Source organism: Anser brachyrhynchus, assembly GCF_964034855.1.
Source record: "Anser brachyrhynchus genome assembly, chromosome: 1".
Lineage (NCBI taxonomy): Eukaryota > Metazoa > Chordata > Aves > Anseriformes > Anatidae > Anser > Anser brachyrhynchus.
In genome coordinates this window covers 189,648,004-189,670,895 of record NC_137694.1, presented here as the reverse complement: position 1 = coordinate 189,670,895, position 22,892 = coordinate 189,648,004, and the positions used below count along the sequence as shown (strand labels likewise).

At 40.8% G+C, this 22,892-nt stretch overlaps 1 protein-coding gene and 1 long non-coding RNA gene across 7 annotated transcripts in view; one reads left to right on the top strand and one right to left on the bottom strand.

Annotated features, from left to right (window-relative positions):
- The window catches only part of MTUS2 (microtubule associated scaffold protein 2), a 285,432-nt gene that overhangs the window by 131,629 nt on the left and 130,911 nt on the right, over positions 1 to 22,892 (top strand). The gene's annotated exons all lie outside the window — the stretch shown is intronic.
- LOC308179962 overlaps positions 22,329 to 22,892 on the bottom strand; it is a 46,194-nt gene continuing 45,630 nt past the window's right edge. Inside the window, exon 2 of the long non-coding RNA XR_013940697.1 lies at positions 22,329 to 22,560. This is a non-coding gene — a long non-coding RNA (uncharacterized lncRNA). The remainder of the gene's footprint in view (positions 22,561 to 22,892) is intronic.

The following is a 22,892-nucleotide window of genomic DNA, read 5'->3' as shown; positions in this document are numbered from 1 at the left end:
TTCAAGAAGGGCCAAATTAAAAAAGTGAGGCTGAGATGATCTCATTGCAACCCTATCAGTAATAGCTTTTGTCAAAGGTGAAATATTATGAATTTGTTATGCACACAGTCCGATCCACTGTGTGCCTCACTGCCAATAAACAGGACCAAAGTTAAAAGTACTGTAAATATTACCGGCAAATCGCATTTAGCCCAACAGGTTTCAGAAGCCAGAGCTGGCCTCTTCACAGTGTATGAAAAATCAATTAACAAAATGTTATGCCCTTGCAAAATGAAGTGTGGATAATAGACATGAATAAATGGGGATGTGAAAAAAGCGTGTGTATACTTGTCCCTTTTGGGGAGGGAGAGTGACTGATTGGTTTAGGAGAACCGTGATGGATTAGTGCAGGTATGTATTAATAGTGGAGCAAAGGAAGACAAACTTCAAAGAAGTGTCTAATCTTTGATCCCATTATGAGTCCTGCAGAATACTTGTGAATTCTAATTTAGTAGCGAGAAAACTGGTACAGCCAAAAGAGTGCAGTGCTATTTATAGACCAAAAACTTTTCCCGTGTAGAGGTTGGGCTGGAATCTCACCCCTGACATTTTTTCCATCACACTAATCTAGTCCAAACAGGTTAAAATTGAGGTCATTTGTGTAAGTCTTCCAGGTGCTCTTGAGAATATCTGCAATAAAGGGAAGAAACAGCATCTTTTGCAGCTTTCAGTATTGCCACAAGTCTGTTAAGTTGTGATCCAAGAGCTTAAAAGTTGCGGCTTAAACTGACTTCCCTTCCAGCTTGCTGCTTGACAGCCTCTAGAGGCCTATGTAAGTTTACACGAGGCTGTAAACAGCTTAAAATGTTGTGGTTCTTTGTCTTGTGACAGGTGCAAGACCACAGGCTTTCAATTTGGGATTTCCTAAGTTAATTTAAATGCTAGAAGAAAGCTGACTGAGGTCTGAAGTTAGTAAAACAAGCACTGGCAGAAAAAAAAAAAAAAAAAAAGACAAAGTGAGGCCCTCCAACAAAGAACACTAAGCAGAATAAAATGGAAACAATTGCACAGTATTTTCATCCTGGGTGGCAATTATTACAAAATGTAAGTTATTCTCACTCTAGACATCAGCAATACCACCATCAGCAGCTAGCAAACGTTCAGCCCTTTGGACATGAATTTAACAAATTGTAGTATGCCTCCCATGGGGTAGACTTAAGGGTACACCTTTGATGCCATTGTTCTTGGAGGAGAAAGCTGCTGCTGTTCATTTTGACTGTGAGCTGCGAACAAGCCTTGGATCTGTGTTCCTTGTGGCAAGGAGTCAGTTAAGTTGGACTGCATGATATGTGTTTTTAATTTATGTTGTTCACAACTTCATGGGCTGCTGGTATGGTTTCATGCACTTCATGTTACCATCTCTGTGCTTACAGAAGGCTACACAGTCAGAAGTATTTATGGAGAAATATTAGCATTTAGGATGAGTGAATAAAGTGCTCTGATACATGGGTGTGAACTGGATCTTGTCAGAATAGCAGCAATCTTCCCACACAGACCTTGACGTCTGATCGTGTGGTGGTGAGGTCTGTCTTGCCCTGTGTGGATTCACCAAGTCATCACGAGACTGCCTTGTCATGTTAGTGCCCCTCCTCACACTGTCTGAACTGGGCTATCAGGTGTTGCATCGTGCATGTTTCTATGTAAAAAGGAAGATGTTGCTATCCAGAAGGCAATGGAGATTGTGCCTACACTGGCCAGCTGGTGGACTGGTGCCAGAGGCAACCACCAGCAACACCAGCTCTGTACAGTGCACCGTGGTGGCGCAAAATGGGCCCAGACCAGTTAGTTCTTGCATGTTGTGGACCTTTCTCCAGCTGAACATGAAGTTGGTCTTCTCTTTTTGTTTGCTTTTTTTGGAGCAACCTTCTCAAAGAAGACAAATTACATAATTTGTCTCCATAATTAAACTAATAACAAAGAAAGAAAATAGCTTCTAATTGGTGAACAAGAATTGGGAGTCACCCCTCTACCACACCATTGGAAAAAAAAGAGAGTCAATACAGTAAACCAAGGAACGAGTGGTTTCCTACTCATCTCAGAAATAGTGTCTATTTCAGGTGCTATGATAGCTTAGTTTTGCATTTAATCAGTGGCTAACTTCCTTTTTATCACACATTAGAGTTACGCTGTCTTCCAGTCAGTCATTTCTGGAAAGATATGTACAACCTCCAGGGAAAACTAACCAAAGGTGAAGGAGCGATGGTATATTTTGTATAAAAAGGCATGTCCTGTTCTAAATATCTTACAAACATGTCAGGACTACTTATGGGAAACCCTTCTGTTCTTTTCTCCTGCTACTAAACTGTATGGATTAGGAAAGGCCAGAGCTCAGTCTGTGCCCTGAAGCATGTGGTATGACCTTCTTGGGTTTGATGAAACAATTAAGAATGCATGATTTTTAACTAATATTTTTCTCCTTAAAAGGAATGTATAATTAATTTGGATCTTTTTGTAAATCTCTACTCAGTTCTTACTACAGAACATGAGGTGATCTAGGAATTAATATTACTTCTGCAATCTGAGGAAAGGGGATTTCCCAATGAACATTATTATAATAATTTATTTAAACTGGAGTCCTATTTTTAGATGCGTCCTGGGATAAAACGTTCCTTCTCTGACATGTTCTAATGTTGACTAAATGTATTATGTACTGCAGCTAGGTATCTAAGGAATTTTAATTGTCTCAGAGGTACACAATAGCTTTTTAGAATTAGGATATTTATCACTTGTCACAGCTTGTAAATTTAGATACGGAACAGGCCTGTACACTGTCAAGCTGTGTGGGAAAGTAAGAAGAATAAGAGGTAGCGTCATAGTCTCTGTATGCCATCCAAACACAGTAATAGCTAGTAAGTTCTAAAAATATCTAATATGTAGATTAAAAAAGCTTAAACCTGAAAGTAAGATGCATGAAAATAAATTAAAAAAAAAAAAAAAAAAGATGCTAAGAAATTCTCTCCTACACACACAGGTCAGTCCCACTCCTTTGGGAAAGATAGCTCCAAGAAATGTGCTGAATTATGCAGGGTTTACCAGTGACCCAGTGCAGGAGAGATGCTGGAGCTCAGTGGTGATGGTGGGAAGCTCTGGTGAATGCCTGCACTCCTGAACTGTGGTCCATCTGTTGTGTGTATCAAAAGTAGGTGCAGATAAAAAATTCAGACTAATTGAACAAAGCCCCAAGCAGCTCGCTAAGTGATATAAGCTTGCTATCAGTCACAGTTGTAAGATCAAACTATTGACTGTCAGGTTGAAAAATTTCCTGCTAAGATTAATTTGGTATTTGCCACTTCAGGGCATGCCTGCTATCATGTTAAAAAATAATAATAATAAATATATATGTATATATCAAACCTTGTCTAAAAACGTCAAAGATTGATACATTTTAAAACAGACTGGCTTTTTCATGAAGCCCACAGTAAGAGTGCTCCCAGATTTGTAACCACTTCATTTTTATTTTATTTAAGGTTGGTTAGGATGGAGGGGAAACCTTTCCATAACTGGTATCCTGCCAGCTGTCATAAGTTGGCTCCTGCCCTTCGCTGTGGGCTGGGGCAAGAGCTGCTCCAGCTCCACCTGGGCAGAGGTGAAGCAAAGCAGCAAGGTCAGGCCCAGCCCTGGTGTGGGTGAGGACGAAACATCACGGTCCTTGGTCCAGAGGGCAGAATTTCCTCTCACAACTTTATGGGACAGAAGCCATGCTGTAATAGTGTAAATGCCTCCTGTTCGTATTTACACAGTGCTAATTTGGGCAATAGGGATTTAACAACTATCGATAGAAGTGCTGGTTTCCTAATGACTATTATTGTTTCCACATGAGAAATATTTGCATAACAGAAGAATGATTAGGCATTAACTTCACTTTCTAATGCTTCTTGTGGTCTGATACATGTTTGCACAGAGCCTCTCCTTCATCTTCCTTTTCTCTCTGTTCATCAACAGTGACCCTCTACAATACTCTTTTAACAGCTTTAAAAATTTGGATGGTGTTTCATTTCATAATACTTGTGCACTGTCTCTTCTGCTGGTTTGTCTCATGCCTTTAGGCAAGGGACTCACTGTCTTACTGGTGCTGTGCATCACTTGCCTTGCACCACGCATGATCCCAGTCATGTATCTGATTTGGAAGACTGGAGCTAATGTGAAAATTGTGGTAGCATTTACCTCCACTACAGTAAAGCTTTTGCAGTTTGTAGTTAACTAATGAAATGTATACATAATTACCTTTGATAATGCTTACTGCATGCTTGCTTGAAACTTTTCCTCATTGTAAAGGTATTTTGGAGGGAAGTTTTGGAGGGAAGGAAGCTCCATTCGAATTTGAAAACATTTTTCTCCAGGTGGATTGCAAAGATGTCAAAGCTTTCTCCAGACTTGGCCACCTGAACTTTTTGCAGCTTGTCTCCATCACAAGGTTCCCCTATCGCTTGAAGCAATGCCCTGGTTCACCTTGCAGCAAGGCTAAGGTGTGCTGGTGTCTCACATTGGCAGCTGGGGCTGAACAAACCGATTGCAGCGGATAACTTGCTCAATCAAATTAGCCCTGCAGACTCTGAGCATGCATAAATTTTGCCTGTGGCTAACAAGCTGCTGATGCCACTGACGTGCTTCCTCTGCCTGACTGTGGGGGTGAGGAGCCGTGCTCGTATGGTGTTGATATCTGCTGCTGTTTCATCTCACACAGCCACAGTGCTCTGAGATGTCCACTGAAACTGGGGGTCCCAATGTGAGCAGGGTGAGGCTGTGGACCGAATGCTCTCCACTTTCTCAGCCCATGTCCTTGCCTTGGTATTGGACCTGATAATATTAATACAAATCTGCCTTGAGTGTGAGCGTTAAGATGCAGAAGCACAGCATAGTCAAATAAAACCATGAAAGCTAACCTGGTACAGCATTTAATGTATTTTATGCCCCATGTTATGTAGTTTATATTCCTGCTTATCAAGTGATATGTTATTTACAGCATTTTCGTTATGCTTAGAATAAATTTATTTAAATTCAACTTCTCTTTAACAGTAGCTTGCAGACTTGGGGCAGGGGAGAGATAAGCATGCCACAGTTAACATTGGACTTTTGTTGCTCAGCAGTCTAAATTCTGCTTGGCATATTTCAAACTGTTCAAGTGTAGCAACATTTTAGCAAAGATATGATAACAAAACGCCTTATAACTTATTGTTCATGCGGTGGCAGGCTCAGGTTTTACTCTCCCTTTTTATCTTTGTAGTATTGTGCTGTTGTTCAGGCAGTTTTTCAGGTAGAGATTCAAAGGAAGTGAATAAAAGGGTACGAACAGTTTCGGAGCGATGTGAGGGCACCGAGATATGGGAAGGGGTGGCTCAGCTGGGGGTGGCCCTGGGATCCATCCTGCACTGAGAGTCCTAAGCTGTTCAGGGGTCGCGGCCCTCTGCAGCACGGGCTTTCAAGGCAGACTGCCTGAGATCTCGGGGTGGTTCATAGGAATAAAAACAGTAACAGTACAGAGAGTAATTAAGGGCTTAAGGATCGCTTGCACTTTTATTAACATGAATAATTTCTTTAATTGGCTTCACGGAGCCTAATTGGTGCCAAATACCTTGGAAGGAGAGGTCTCTAACAGAGCGTGCTGCAGCACCAGCTGGCAATCCGTACCACTCAGGGGTTTGGGAACAAGGTGCTTCCACTGTGCTCACTAGTGGGAGGTCCAGCAAGAGCAGATAAGAAACAACCTACATTTGCAAATATCTCACTTTTGTTTTAAAAAAGTATCAAAACACCTACAACACAACAAAACACAATAGATTAGTAGCAATACGAAGTGTAACTTTTTTTACAGATACATGCAGTTCCTATTGGAAGGCATTGGTGAATATTGTATTCATCTGTTGGTTTCCTTTCAGGAAACTGCTGGATGTCAGGCAAGTGTTACCATTATTGTCTCGTGGAACGGAGAAGTGAGGAACATGTGAATGTGCCATGTTTCTCACGTGAGCCATCTTGGAGCACAATGGAAAAAGGTTTACATGGGATATTTGGAGCCCACATGCCTCCAGCCCTTTGGATCTGCTCTGTCTCAGCGTGGCCAGTCTCAGAGACCTGCAGATGAGCTTCCTGGGAGCACAAAAGGGAAAGTGGCCATCAGCTGAGGGAATGATGTGCTAGAAGAGATGATTTCCCTAAACCATACAGGGGGGAACATGATAACACTGCAGAATGATGTTTGAAGCATTTCAACACAAACGTCATATTTATCCACTTCCTCTCATCTCCAGTGGAATAAAGCTTTGTGTCCTTGGGGAAAGTTTTAAGAACATTCGTGCTTTTGTGTGACACAACCTTGTCCCCTCCAGGCCCGCTGAGGAGAACTTGCATGGAAGCATCTCAGCAGTGAAGTACGTGTAGTCCTTAATGTCTGTAAAGTTGGCTTCGGTATTTATCATATCAAAGTATTCAAATTTATGAAGCAGTTTCTTGGAGCTCAGTTAATCCCATGGGTGACTTTTTTACAAAGACTGGCAGCTGAGCTGCCTCTCTGTTAACACTGCGTAGGGAAAAGAGAGAAGTGTGTCATGTGAACTGCAGCGAAATTAGAACAAGCTAATCAAAGAACAGTGAGGTGAGAAGTCAGACATTAAAGGCACTTTCTTACAGACCACAGGACTAGAAATGTGGTCCTGGTGTGTATTATATTTTGGTGCACTAGTGAAAGTCTATACAGTCAGAATACAACCAGAGAGGACCATATTTGATAACAGTTACTTTTTTAATTAGGAAATTATAATGAATATGTAAAACATTTCACAAAGCTTTCTCAGGAAGATCAGAGATGTAGGATCTTTGAAAATAGGGCAGGAATGTGAGGAGAGGGACTGTGAGATATCCATGTCCCAAAGCGTGATCAGTTATCCTTGAATGATTTGGGGCAGATTTCTCTCTTTTCTTATTTATGACAGGTTTAAATGATGTAGGGTCCCCATCTTGGCTATGAAAACTATCCCTCTTCTCACTTTTTGAAAATCATTAATGTAGTCTACCCTATATTCCTCTAGCAGGAGTTTAGACCAGTTTCTCATGTTCTATCTGCAAAGGATGCAGAGAATTGTTTCTATTGGCCTAATACATATTTGAAGACTGTTGTCATGTCTCATCTCAGTTCCCTTCTGTAGAAATGAATCAATCCAACTGCTTCAGCTTTTCCCCCTAGACCATACTTTCAAAGACCTCTGGTCGTTTTCTATTCCTCATCTTTGGACTTTTTCTGGTATGTCTCAGTGTGGTTCCCAGAACTGGATGACTCACAGAGAGTTAATATAAACCTTATTTTGCACTTTTTTTTTAATTTTTATTTTTATTTTGTAACAGAAATCAGTCTGATCCCCTTCAAGGACAAGAAAATTAACCTTTTCAGAGTTGACATGACTTGCCCAAGGCTACCCAACAGGGACATAGCAGAGCCAGAAAGTGGACCCAAGCCTACAAACTCCCCAGTCAGGCCCGGCATTTCTGTGAAAAATGGTCTTCTTTGGCAAACACACAGTGTGCAAGTCTTTCACTAATGAAATGTACCAGGTATCATCACTAAAAAATCCAGACTGTCCCCAGTAAGTGATCCTTTTTCTTACAGAGGGTGAGATGTAGTACTGCCTCTTGTACTCATGTGCTTGCTGCTGTTGGAATGGCTTTAACCCATCTGAACTCCTACAGGCTTTGGTCTCTCGCAGGTTGAGGACATGGCACTTCTAAATGTGTTTTATCCTCTCTTCTGTCACCTTCAAAACTTTCCATAAATGAATATAAGCATCCAAGATCTCTTAAGCTTTGTTTGGAGTAAATTTGTTTGTGTCTTTTAGTGATGGATTAGCAAAGAAAACCAGAGCACTTAAAGAAAAGCGCTGGTATATTCCATGTGTTCCAACCAAACACATTTTACCCACCCAATCAAGTAAAAATACAAGTAGCTCTAAAATGAAGTTGCCCAGCGTGAGCTGCAATTGCAGAAAATATATTTCTCCTTAATTATTGTGCAGTAGTGAGTACATTGAAATGTTCAGCCTTTTCCTTAGTTGTGTGGTCTTTGCTGAAACACAATCAGCTCAGCTCAGCTACACTGAGTAAACACATACTTATCTATCTGATTTAAAAATATTCCAATTATTATTCAGCCGATCTATACATCATATCATTGCAATTGCTCAGACGTATTTATTTTTTTTTTTTCGCCTGGAGTACATTTGTTTTTTCCTCTGCTCTATTGGAATAGTTTATCTGTAATTTAAAACTCGGGAACCTTCTTACCAGTGGAAATCAGTGTGCTAATTTAATACCAGCAATTGCTTAACCTATCCAATGCCACAGGGACCCCAGTGCAAGAAAGGGCGTACTAATATAGCTTTATGAACATGCAGCACTCATACCAGCACACTGCTGATTAAAAAACACAAGAGGCATTTCTTCAAAGGATTCTGAATAAAGCCTTTGGTCCTATTTCCACACAGGGAAAAAGGATTTTTTTTTTCATTGTCCTAAATAAATTTGTTATACTCCCTCATTTTCAACTGAAACTACACAAGGGAAAGATTTTACATGTGGTTAATCTATAACTGAAAAGAATTGATATATATATTTGACCTGACAAATATTTCGGCATTTAAAATACTTCCAAATCCTTGGAGAGTGCTACTGAATCTCTCAAACATGCACTTACAATGATTTAAGGATCCAGACTCTGGAGATTTGGTGACCCACTTGTGCTCTGCACTGCTGTGCACAGGATTTGCTTTGGATTTTATTCATCCAAATAATTTTTGAACCCTGTAAACATACTCAAGACTTTGTGAGTGCTAACGAGCACTGCCTGTGACATAACAAAGCAATGTTCTCCAGCCAGAAGCTTTGTGATGGGTGACTGGGTGAGTGCTGGGCCCCGTGGTAGATTGCCCTGTGGCAGCCTCTGTGCTTGTCTTTTCATGGGCATGGCTCAACTTCCCCGTCTTTCAGGCTGCTAAACTGGCATCTACTCTCAGACATTGCAAGATCTTTTAAATGTGTCATGGTTACTGAACGTTTCACTTGTATTGGATACTGTGACTTAGGAACAGCCTGGAAGTTTTGAACTCAATTGCTTCTTTAAATGTTAATCTTCTCTATAGTTCAGAACAAAGCAAATACTTTTACTTCTTTTGAGGTACGATGATGGTTTTAACATGCTTTAAGCTACATTTCAGGGTTATATCAGTCTCTTAATGCTTTATCATGTGACACTAGCTAGGACCCCCTGATATGACTTCTTATCTTATAGATAATACTCTTATCTATGAATTATTTCTGTTCCAGAGAGGGAGGAAGAGATTATTATATGTGAAATGATATAACGGTTAGCAATTATCTCTCCTGAAGCAATAGAGGTGTATTTACTGGGATAAATGAACCAATCTTGGTCATCATAAAAACCACTGTATCAAGCTGTAAAAAATTATCTGTTACTGGCAAAAATAAGTGCATATTTATCAGCAACTCTCAATATTTTAACATACTGCCTCTAAACTAGTAGTCTTTAAGGAGACACACATTAAAAATTCATTCTTTATATAACAAATGGGACCTTTGATAGTTAAAATGGAAGAATGAAAAGTCTAAGATTACAGTTCATTTTCACCTATGACAGTCCTGCTATTTGGATTGATTGTTTACCATCTAATAAATGTAATTCCAAGCATCCTGGCAGGGTATTTCTGAAGTATGCTTCCCAGCTGCACACCTGTAGCAGCAAACCTGCTGTTTGTTTAAAAAGCTGCTCCATTGTTTATACCACTACCCAGTTTATTTGCTCCATGAATGCTTTGGGACCCCATGTGTCAGCCCTGTCCCTGGGCACTCTTAGCAATGATGCTTTTGTGCCAAGCTGGCTTCCCAAGCTGCTGCTGGGGGAAATGAAAGGGCGAGCGTCACCCCAGAGGAGCTTTGGTGGTATTGTGATGCCGGTTGCTTAAACAGCTGAAGCAGTTCTGGCTTTAGAAGGTGAGAGCCATTTGGGGCTCTGGTCACCGGCAGATGGAAGACAATCCTTTCTGGAAGCAACCTAACCAGTGAGGATTGCTAGGTGTCGTACACTGGAGACTTTGCATGATGAACAAGAACGATTTCTAGAGCAGCAAAATGCTCTTTTCCAGGCATCAACTGCAGCTGGCCGTACCAGACTAGTACATGACACTGCAGATAGACCTTGGAAAGCCCACCATGATCTGTGTTTGCCTACTGATAGCTGCTATAGGGTGCAGCAACCTATAGAAGGTTGCACATGCCCCAAATATTGCACCCACATACTTCCTTCTCTGAAGACACATCCGATCCTCCTCCCTTACACTGCAGGTAAAAAAATCATGCATTGTGATCAAGTATTAAGTGTATTTTTCTGGCAAGGGCAAACAAACCTTTTTCCTTCACATGTAAGTAGGCTTTGGCAGTGAATGATCCCTTTAATCTAGTTGGCAAATAATAATCTACACTATAGGACGGAGAATTCTGGTTTATGGAGAAAAAAATAATGGAATGGAACAGTGAGAATATATACATATGGATAGACTATATCTTTTTAGCAGTTCTGACTCAGAAACCACAGGTAGAGCAGGGCACTCTTGATTAATTGGACAAGCTCAGTTTACTTATGGATTTTTTGTTGCTCACAGGCCTCTCTTCCATACACCTCTGAAGGCAGCCAGAGTGTGGTCAGAACAAGTGCAAGTGCAGGCCCTTCCCTAGTGAGAGCCTTGGACAGCTCGCTCCAGCATAAGGGGTATTAAAAAACTCCATGTTAGATCTTGGCCTCCAAACCAGCTGAAATATAAACAGGATGTCTGTAGCACCAAGCTGTGTCCTTAAAAGTACCATAAACAAAACCCAGGGCCATGAACCTGCAGTGCCTTGGAGCTCTGCCTGCAAGTGCCAGGGACGGGATGCTGCTCATGTACTCGATGAAGCGTGGCCTTGTCAGAGGCATTAAAGTGACATGTTTAGCCAATAAAATGAAGTTAGAAGTTACAATGCCCTTAGCCACCTGCCCAGTCTGTCTAAAGATTTTCTGAGAACATCTGGTTCGAAAGAAACTTGTTTGGACAGGATGGATTTTGCTGAGGGATAGTTTAGCAATAATGATAATAATAATAATAATAATAATTCCCTCTCCCATCTGGAAATAAATGTACTTTTTCATTGTGGCAATTGAGATTTTGCAGGGTCATTTTGTTTTTTTGTGTGTGTGTGTGTGTCAAAAGAAAGGTTTCTGTCAGAAATGATATGTGCTGTATTGAACACACAGTGAAGTACATTGTCTGGATGAAGCACAAAGAAGATGCTGAGGCGTGAAATGAGTTGTGTGGCTGTAGGGGTCTTGTGCTGCCTTCCAGAGCCCAGGGGTTCCCCCCAGCCTTGCATTGCCCGTGCAATGATTGCAGAGCTATGCAGGTGTCTCGGGTGCATTAAGATGTCTAAAAATGGCATTTGGACACCTCTGATTGCACTGATGAATCTCATTTCAAAGATTCAGAAATTCAGATGCATAGACCCCGGTACTTGCAATGCTCTTTGCATGTGAGCTATGAGTGGCACTACACGTGAGCTGGCTCAGTATGGTCAGTGAAGCCTGCAGAGCTACCTGTCTCATCCCAAAGTGGCTGACAGTTTTAGGGCCATGCTGATCTGCTGCGGGTCCATACGCACCAGACACATGGGAGCCACATGAATCTGCCCCATTTCTGCATCCTGAACAGAAGAGCATCCTGCTTTTCTGTACCTGCACATGATCTATCCCTCTTAACTAATTCTTCATGATTCATTTGCCCTTTAAAACATAAGTTTTTACTCTAGCAGGTCACAGGGTCTGCTTCATATGCTATTTATCCATTTGAAGCCTATCTCAGTGACTCCCTAGATTTTTCTCCCTCATTAGAGTCATTACTATCTTGATCTATTGACAGAATGGAATCCAAAAAATGTTTTCCATTCTGATATGCTGTGTCATTTCCAGTGATTTTTGAACCTGAGGTACTCCAGCCTCTTTTGTGTTTTCAGACATATTTTGTAGAATGTGTGTTTATCTTAGTTCTCGGGAGGGTTTTCATGGATTTATGTCCCAAAGTGGTGCAACATGGGCTCTTGTGTCCTCAAACATGGCGTGAATAGGATTCTGAGAATATGTTGTCCATGTCTGACATCAAGAGTAACTGGAGGATGTCCTCACAGCCCATTCTGCTTCACTGAAAGGTTCCTATGTGTTTTCTTCTGTTGTTTCCTTCACTAGAAGATGGGCAGCACAAAATGGCCAAATCCTTACAGGTCTTGGGCATGGTTCTGGTGGGAAAACATAAGCAGGGCTGTGGTTCTTTGCTGAGCTCAGCAACATGCTCTGCTGGGCTCAAAGGGCATACTTGTCTATGAGCTAAACAGCTCTAAAGAACTGTGCTGAGGTAGAATGTGGGTGGCTTTGGAAGGATTTGAGGCCACATCTCCTGCCTGAGTATCTAGGTGGGCACCATCAGTAATGTCACTTCCTTCTCCTTTTCCTCTGTCTTGTTCTGTAAAAGGTGCTCAAACCTGGTCATTTACTTCTGCTGCTTTACTTTTATCCAGAATGCCCCAAGTGTAATGGCATTTGATTGCTCCCAAAGACACAGGAATATTGTTTAAAACCAAAAATGATCGATCTCATTATGTTCCCTATGCATTGGGCCATGCCAGAGCAACCTTGCACGTTCTTCATGAGACCAGTCGGGACCCACCCCTGCCACTTTGGGGACATTACCACGGCAGGAGCCACCCTCAGCACCAGGTGCACTCTAACAGCCTTTGTGCTGCCCTGAGCACAGTTCTGGAGCACCACCGTGGTGTCTCAGGGCCCAGGAGGCCATGAGGTACATCAGAGCCTGGCCGGGTTTTGCCACAAAGCACTTGGTCAATGCTGACGACGCCCAGTAGCCACCAGCAAGATGCCACTGAGAAATCATGGTATGACACAGAGGGTCACAGGAGATGTCACAGTGTGCTTTAGTGAAAGCTGCTGGTGGTAACTTCATCTTTTTCTTATTAAACACTGGGAATCTAATAATTTGATCTGAAGTGTATTTATTATTAGCTGATGGAAATGTGTTAGAAGAGCGTGAGCTTTCTCTTTCACCACCAAACAGCTTGTTTTCACTTCTGCTCTTAGAGACTGTGCCACTCAAGGATTTCATCTGGTGGCAGTAAAAAAAATAATAAAAAAATTAAAAAAAATAGGGAAGTAATTAAGACGTTTGAACCTGAAGTTTTGATATAAAATCAGCTGGATCCAGGATCTGTGTTGATAATGTGGTTTACAGCCGTGTTAATGTTTGGAAATAGAAGCTATTTTTTTCAGCTACACGGATTATATGATGGAAAATTTGCGCAAGGAACCCACTATTTCTAGTTTATTCTGTCTATGTACCATAATAACAGCATCTACAGACAAGGACTCACCTGCACGGATATGCCTGGAAATCATTGTCAACTTAGTCTGTCCCTGCTGTTCCTCTTACTAATTTATAGTTTATTCGACAAGCGCAGATATTTTGCTTAGGTGCCTTTGGGTCTCTCAGCTGGCTCCTAGCCAAGTTTGTTTGTCAAGTAACCTTTCTTTTTTTTTTCTTCGTGTGCAATACGTTTGTGCTGGTTGCTAAGCAGATTACTTCCTAGTTGCATGTTTAACAAGAATGAAAATGGTAACAGAGGGTTCAGAAGTGCCAGATAGCAGCATGGTATTTTTCTCAGTAAGGAAACAGTAAATAAGGGACTAAAATAATGATAGCTTCTGCTCCCGGGGATGGATTTTTTATGCATGAAATCCTCAAGATTCTGCTATTTGCTGTATTTCATGTTGTGTCTTTACTTCCATTAATGGCTGAAAATGTTTGCACAGACAGCAAGAAATTTCAGCTGAGAAAATGTAAGTAATGTGGTACTTATTATGAAATAGATGTGTTTGAAAGTTTTACTATTTCCCTCCAAAATCTTTTCTTCAAAATCCTTTTGGCTCTTGAGCAGTTTCACTTACCCTCTTTGTTTAACCCTTCCTTTATGAATGCCTTCAGGTGTAGGTTGTTATAATGAGAAGTTACCATGTTCTTTGAGCACAGTGAATCCTGATCATATTTCCTACTCACACTATTGCAGTATAAAAACATGATTATACTGATGGCAACTTCCAAGTCCACAGAGCTTCTATAAGGTGCATATCCTGAAGCAAGGGGAAATCAATCAAACAGTATTCTCAGCTTAATCTTGCTCTTGAGGTTGGTTTGAGGCTCTATCTGAGAAAGAACTGCAGGAATTTATAGTAAGACTCCACAGTTTGAGTATTATGCAGTACTAAGTCAGATGCTAGACGGATAACATAATAGCTTTATCCAATTGCACTTACATCATTACAGTGATTCCATATTTAATATGTTTTTGTTTTCCTTTTTTAATGTTCCTAAGCTACGATTGATGCAAATAGTTAATATTCAGTGACATACCTTTTCTTGTACTCCCTTTCTTCTCTTATTTGTGCCTAGATTTTTTCTTTTATGCTACAATTCAGCTAGGGCAGCAACTTTTTTTCCAGCACACGACGAGCCCAAGCCTATCTAATATGCTGTAAATACCATAAAGCCATGTAAAATCACCAGGGAAGTTAGTTTGGTGGAAATCCACGTTTTAGGTGTACTTGTGAAAATGAGGATCTTCTCACCGAACACATTGAACCACAGCAAGGCCCCAGGTTGACATGGAGTGATAGTAGCCTGGAAGTCCTCGAAGGGCATCTGCAAGGAAGGCTCTGAATTCAGAACCACACTCTTGTCCTGCTCTGTGAATTTCACCCCCATGAAAGGCACCTGTGAGGCAGGCAGAGCCACAGCACACTTCCTCCATGCATCCTTTAGGATGATGGCACCACTGTTAAATCAGCCACTCTTTCCACTAGAAATACCCTTGGGGAGACAGACCTTTGTGGACAGTTTCCCTGTAGAGAGGTGTGGTAGTTTGTGGATATGATCCACAAATGTTTTGGTATTTACCTCATCTAGGAGGCAAGATCCTACTGATCCTCTTACTGAGGTAAAGCCTGCAAGATAAACTCATCATCTTTAATAGCAAGAAACCATCATAGGAGAAAGTTGACAAAAGTGTTCCAATCAGCAGAAACCTTCATTAAAAAAACTAGCCCTGTTAGACACCACAGGGTCCAGGATGATACAAGGGACCAGGCTGCATTAGCTCCATTACTGATCAGACTTTTTATTTTCCCCACAAGTTTGGAATAGCCTAATTGCCCAGATACCACTTTATTCTTCACAATCCTGTTTCTTCCACACATATTAGAAAGCTGAAAAACAAAAATGGGATATATTAACTTTTTTTACATTCTCAGTAATTTTATTCTTCCCTGCTCTCCTTCTCAAAAGCTGAACAACCCTGTTTCACACAGATTATAGACACTAAACAAATTAACAGCATATACTGGGAGAAAATAAAATTAAAAAAAAAAATACACAGAGAAACAATTTTTTCATTGGCCTTTCCTTATCTGAGAAAACGGTAGACAATCTTGTCATTATTGCTAATGTATTTCCCCAAATGTGCTGGCTAATCAGTAAGTATAAATAGTTGAAATGAACAGTTTTACCTGCTAAGCATTGCCTCATGCCTACCTTCATTAAAATTTATCTACTGTTGTGTTTCCCAATCACCCACTTTGATTAGATCCTCCTGGAATTCCTCTTCATTCTCAGTCATTTTCTGTAACCTAAATAATTCTGTATCCTCAGCAAATTCAACACCTTGCATATTGCTTCCTCCTCAAGATTATAACTGAAGTTGTTGAGCTGTACAGAAGTTAAGAGCACCTACATGTTCAGCATGAAAAAAAAAAAAGACTATTTACTCTCCTTTATCACTTCTTTTCTCTTTTTTAAAACTTTTGCATTTCCCCTGTAGTTACAAACTTCCATTAATATTCTCCCATGGGTGACTTTGCCAGTAGACTTGGGTAAAACCAAGTTAATGTGTTGCCTAGTAACTTTGTGACTTCATAGAGCTCTGCCAGGTTTATTGCAGATAATGTCTTCTGACAGAAATTTTCCTGCTAATACTCTATTTATGTTTAACCATCTGAGTTACTTATGTCTTCAATGATTATTCTTATGTTTAGGTGAGTGTTTGTATTGTACAGTGCAAAGTGAGAAAAAGTGTATTCCAAAGCAGAAAACAGATTCATACATGTTCCTTGCAACAGAAATATTAAAGAGACAAAACCACAGTGATGGTCCTCACCATCATTTCTGTAAAAGAAAGGGGCATATTCACATATAGCTGAAAATCCAATTAGGAGAAGTCCCAGGTGCTCTCACTTACAAAACCGTCTTTATGTTTTTGCTCTTTTCTAAGAGTGTTTGCGGTTTGTCACCTAGCATTTATTCAGTTGTTTCCTTTGTGTAGTGATTAATGAGTATTAGGAGAATGCATATCTAGCTTATGTACTATTAAAGGAAACTGGGGCAAAGCTGTTTGAGGATACCCAGTAATGGCTAGATATGATTTTCTCTCCTCATATGTGGTTATTATTATTATTATTATGTGGTTACAAGTCATACAAATAGATTAGAATTAGAAAGTCAAATTATTTTCCTCCTTCTACAGTGATTATATTCATTGTAAGTGAAAGAGCTGTAGGAGCATGGATGGGCTATTTGCCAGCTGCATGAAAGGCAGATTAATATAGGTGGGTTTGTCCTGTGCTGACTTCCAAAGCTGTTGTTGCTGCCTGTTCTGCTGCAGCTGCATTTGAATTGTCTCATGAAAGCATGTTCTGGGTCACCAAAATAAAAAAGAAAATCCATCTTGGTATCCCAAAGATGGAGCCATCAGAACTGCTAGTTCACCAGTTGTTCCACACCAGAAAGAGATCTTCAAAGAGGCAAAAATCCCCAAACCATGTTGGGACAATTTTCTGCTTTTTAGTAGTTCTGTGGATCTTAGCTGCTAGAAATAAAACACTAGTGAACCAAGCCACCCTTCTACCTAGGGTGTACAGTGTTTGTGAGTCATTTTTCATCTGGAAAAGTTCTTAGAGCTTAGGTGGAAAAAGAAAATGTATGGCCACTGGAAGTGAGGTCAAGCAACATGGGAGGACTATAAGGATGCTGTTCTCCATTGTAAGGAGAAAATTCACATGGCCAAAGCTCAATGAGAGTTGAAGCTGGCCAGTACTGCGGGGGCTAATAAAAAGGGCTTTTTAAAATATGGGGTCTGATGGGATTTCATTCCAGGGTACTCAAAGCTGGTTGATGTTGTCATGAGACCTCTCAATTATTTTTCAATGGTCTTGGGAATCTGGAGAGGTCCCACTCAACTGGAAGATGGCAAATGTTGTCCCAGTTTTCAAGCAGGGCAAGAAAGAAGACCCTGGCAATTACAGGCCTGTCAGTCTCACTTCAGTGACTAGTAAAATTATGGAGAAGATTATTCTGGGTGTTACTGAAAAATACCTGAAAGACAATGAAATCATTGGTCATAGCCAACACGGGTTCATGAGGGGAAACTCCTGTTTAATGAACTTAATTTCCTTTTATGACAAAATTACCCACCTAGTTGACCAAAGGAAGCCAGTTGCTGTGATCTTTTTGGATTTCAGTAAAGCTTTCCATACTGTTTCTCACAGTATTCTTCTGGACAAAATAACCAGCGTAGAGAAATAGATAATACAATGGGTGAACAGTTGGCTGACAGGCCAGGCTCAAAATGTTGTAATAAATGAGGCTGTATCAGGCTGGTGGCCAGTCATTACTGGGATTCCACAGAGCTTCATTTTAGGTCCAATTCTCTTCAATGTTTTCATAAATGACTTGAATGTAGGTCTTTAGGATATACTATGTAAGTTTGTGGATGGCTTTAAATTGGGAAGAGCTGTTGACTCCATCGAGGGCAGAGAGATCTTGATTAAGAGGGCTGGACAATTACAAACCGCATAAAGTTCAACAAGAGCAAGTGCCAGATTCTTTACTTGGGCTGGAGTAACCCATGGATATATGTACAGACTTGGGGATGAGAGGCTGGAGAACAGCGACTCAGAAAGAGATCTGGGGGTTCTGGTTGACAGCAAGTTGAATATATGTGTCAACAGCGTGCCTTGGCAGCCAAAATGGCCAACCATACCCTGGGGTGCATCAGGCACAGCATTGCTAGCTGGGCGAGGGAAGGGATTTCCCTGCTCTGCTCTGCGCTGTGCGGCCTCACCTCGAGTACTGTGTGCAGTTTTGGGTGCCACAATATCAGAAGGATATAAAATTATCAGAAAGTTTCCAAAGGAGGGGTACAAAGATGGTGAAGGGTCTAGAGGGCAAGACATATGAGGAGCATCTGAGGCCCCTTGGTTTGTTCAGCCCAGAGCAGAGCAGGCTGAGGGGAGGCCTCATGGCGGCCTGCAGCTCCCTCACGAGGGGAGCGGAGGGGCAGGCGCTGAGCTCTGCTCTCTGGGGACAGCGACAGGACCCGAGGGAACGGCATGGAGCTGGGACAGGGGAGGGTCAGGCTGGGGGTTAGGGAAAGGTTCTGCACCCAGAGGGTGGTCGGGCACTGGGACAGGCTCCCCAGGGCAGTGGTCGTGGCACCGAGCCTGCTGGAGTTCAAGAAGCATTTGGACAGTGCTCTCAGACACATGGTTTGGTTTTTGGGTGGTCCTGTGTGGAGCCAGGGTACTCAATGATCTGTGTGGCCACCTTCTAACACAGGGTATTCTACGATTCTGTGATTGTATAAGAAAGCATCCTGCTCCTTTGCAAACTTTTAAAACGTCACAACTCAGAAAGACGAGTTTAGTGAAGACCCTGCCTCACAATTCCTGCTTAGCTTTGCTTGAAAACTGTAAGAGTACAAACACTTATGATGGTTCAAACTACTACTTTAGCAGATTTTTGCTGTTATGTGTGCCAGTGAGCACTGTAATATGATGTTTTCCTTTGTATGTTTATCACTGAGGAAATTACTTCTTGAAAAGTGTTTACTGGACTGTTTGTGATGTTTAGCCTCAAGTGATTCCCTGCTGGTTTGGGAATATGTCCCCTCAGTGCAGTTGATACTCACAGCTGCTCAAACAGCTACCATTTAAATATAATTGCAAATAATGTCTTAACATCATGAAAAAAAAAGAGTCAAGATTTGAAATAGTTACCTCCTTTGCTTGTAGACTAAGCATTTTACACCTGCAAAAAAAAAAAAAAAAGAGTACCCAGCAAACACATCTGTAATTGTCTAAAATAGCAAATAAAGGGGAAGTTGGTGTTTATTGATCTATGCTGACTTGTAATATTTGAATGGAGAAGGGCTCAGACTTTTTTTGTTGTTAAAAAAAAAAAAGGCTATAAAACTGGCTTGGGTTTCATACTGTTGTCTCAGCCTTCTCTGTGCAGTGTTGTGTAGGGCATACTGCCACTGATTTTTAACATTCTTCTGGTGTCTGAATAGATTAGAAGTAATTTTGCATTTCTGACTGGAACAAGATCTAATTGACTAACTGATGATGATAAATATGACTTCCCTTGGAACAGTTTATTAGTGCTGTCAGAATTTGTTTAAATTCCTTAATCTGCAGCATTTCTACCTGTTCCCATCCCATGCACTCAATGTGTCTTAGAAATCACAATAACTAGACCAATAAGATGAAGCTGTTGAAAAATGAATGTTAGAGATATATGGACCTCCATGCTAGAATTTCACAGCTCCCAAGATAGTTGGGCTTTGAAAATACCACTCTGTTTTAGGATTTCTGATCCTAACACTGAGGCACAGCCTGTTAATTTAAACAGTTTGTAGGTCCTGGTTTATTTAGGTAGGCTTTTGGAAGTAAATGGAGTAAGTTTTATACCAAGAGAAGGAAGAAGATGTTGTGTAGTTTGTACACATTGTGGGCTAGGTAGAGCTCTGGTTAGAGCTGTCTTGATAAAGATGGAGCAGATAGAGGTCACAGAAGCTGTAATGCATGGATGGTTATTTTTGAAGACCAGAAGCTGAAGAGTGTTCAAATTTGCCAGGCAGTCAAGGATTGTTTCTGCAAGAGGTTAAATAGCTGAAAATGGGTAAAAAGATACAGAGAAACAAAATAAAGCCCATGTTGGACCCTTTTCTCCCATTTCTGAAGTGCTTCCTCCTAGATAGATTTTATGTCCATTTGAGAACTCTTCATGTTGTATTTCGGTTGACTAATAACTAATGTGCTGTTTTTGAAAGCCTGCAATGTGCAATGCAATTATTTTCATTTATATCATTTTTTCTGAAGGGATTAATTTCTCAAAATATGTTACAGTTCTTTTGGGCTTCCTGTAGTGATTACAGGAAACCACAGGAGTGCTATAAACCATTACCTTAATTTCAGAGCTGAAAAAGTTTAGCAGCTCCTAGTTCTGCAGAATCTGTGCTGATAGTTTGCTTTAAAGGTGCACTGAGTCCACTTGTAGGTAAAAGTACTAAGTAGAACATTAAAAGATTTTGACAGATATTCCTCCTCTATCTTTCCAACCCATCCCACATTACTGTGCCACGTACATAATTAATCAAGTCCATGGTGATAAGGCAGGTCTGAACTCAAGGAAGGAACATAAGTCAGTGAGGCAGGGTCAGGATCAGGGTTGGAAACCATAACCAGGGCCAGATCCAGCCCAGTGATCACCAGGAAAGCCCATAGCAATGAGGCAACTCCAAGGCAAGCTGAAAAGGAGCCTGTTAGGTCAGGGTCCTGGTCAGAATCAGCTGGGCCCATGGCCAGGGATGGACATGGCTGTGACAGCACTGTGATGGAGCTCAGGTGAGGACCTCAGCCTGAAGGCAGCTCCCAAGAGGAGGAGGGCAGCCCTTGCCATGGTTGCCCTGAGCCTTTTATTCACAGCTGCCCTTGCCAGCTGTAAATACAGAGAAGCAGACAGAAAGAAAGTAAGGACTAGAAAGGCGAATTTTCAGTATATTGGGGGATTAAACTAGTTGCTTGTACTTGGACTACGTAAAACAAAATCAAAGGACATGAGGACGATAATCATTTTCCACAAGTATGAGAAAAAAAAGAAGGAAGTATTTCAGGATGGCACAACGACATGCAACTACTCTAAGAGATGTAAGTAATATTATAGGAAGAAAAACAAAAGATGCAGTCAGAGGAGATAACATACCCAAAAGTGACATATGTATTCCTGCAGGGGTGTCTATGAAGGAGGTGGTGAAAGTCTGTGGCTCAGAACCTTTTAAAAATGGCCTTGCTGAAGCTTTCTACCTCCTCTTCTAAGGAGGAACCTGTGACCAACCGTAGCCTCTAATCTTTTGCTCCTTTGTTAGTGCACTGGACAGTGATAGCTCTTCCAATTTCCTGTCAGAAAACTAAAACTTCTATTAGCATTGAAGCTCTATTAGAAGGATCCTCATGAAATATTGCTGAGGCTTGAAAGATGTTTCAGCTGTATACAGTGTCCTATTAGTTTCCAGAGTCAGTAACTAATAGAAGATGACTGAAAGTAAGAATAATTCTTATGCCTGCTATTTGAGAACATCTGTGAATAGATATTTTTATCCCCTCTTCTTCTAGTTACATTAAATTTAGTAACATCATTTCTTGTGTTTTGGTTATTTGTACAACCATAAATTCTAAAGATAAGAAGGAAGAAAGAAGAATAGGAAGTTTTATTTAGTTGAATGAGCCTACAGATATATGAATGAGCCCTTATAAGTTTCAGATTAGCATGAAGACATCCTGCAAGTGACTCCAATTGCAAACTTATTTAGAAGAATCAGAAGAATAATCACCAATTATTATTTTTTTTTTCTCAAGTCTTGAAGATAAGTATTGGTACACAATTAAGCATTATGTTTGTTCTGAATTACTCCATCTTAATAATTAAGATACAGCCTGGCGGTGAAGTGGTGGCAGGACAAATATTATCTCTGGTTTAATCCTTCTTTGTATCCCTTTTTCAGTATCAGCATCAGTATCAGCTAATTTTAAGCTTGCCCTTTGAATCTGACCAGCAATCAATTAGATATACTGACCTTCCTCCTGCTGGCACTGAAGGACTCTTTATTGCCTAACGACACTTCTTGTGATAAGATGGGAACACTGAGGAGCACTGGGTAGCAAATACACTGGGAACCAAGTGAAAGAGTGGCTCATTTTGTGTGAAGGGAAAAATAATTTTTCCATGTTCCCGTTTCTCACCTGTAAAGTAGAATTAGTGATGTATTTTTGCTTTATTGAGAATGGTTTCAATGAGAAATCCTCAGTATTTTGATGAGAAGGTCTTGAACTGTGTCTGCTCAGAGAGGAGGGGTAGGATTCTTCACTTATTCTCACGGTATTGCCCAGGGAAGCTGTTTTCACTGCTTACACTAGCTTCTGACTGTCAATAATTGCCATGCTCTTTTGTGGATAAAAACCTCTCACATCTGACTGATCTTCTGCTGTGGTGGAGACAAGCATTGTCCTAAATGCTGTTTTCCCATCTTGAGCTCCAGCCCCTGTGTATCAAAAAAAAAAAAAAAAAAAAAATCAAGAGCTGGAGCAACATAGTTCAAAGTCAGATCAAAGAAATAAAACTCCCCTGATTGCATCAGCTGATGATGTCCTACTAGTGAAAGATAGTCTGGTGTCTGCAATGACCATTTGACATCACAGTTGCCTGACACAGCTCATGCTGTTGATCCACAAAATTTTTATTGACACATCTTTAAACTCCCGTGGAAATCTGTAGAGATTGCCTTGGGAGGGTTCTTTCCTTCCCATTCAGAGGTACTACTAAAGGTGACAGTAGGCAACTATGTACTTACACAGAACTTTGTAAGAAGATGTA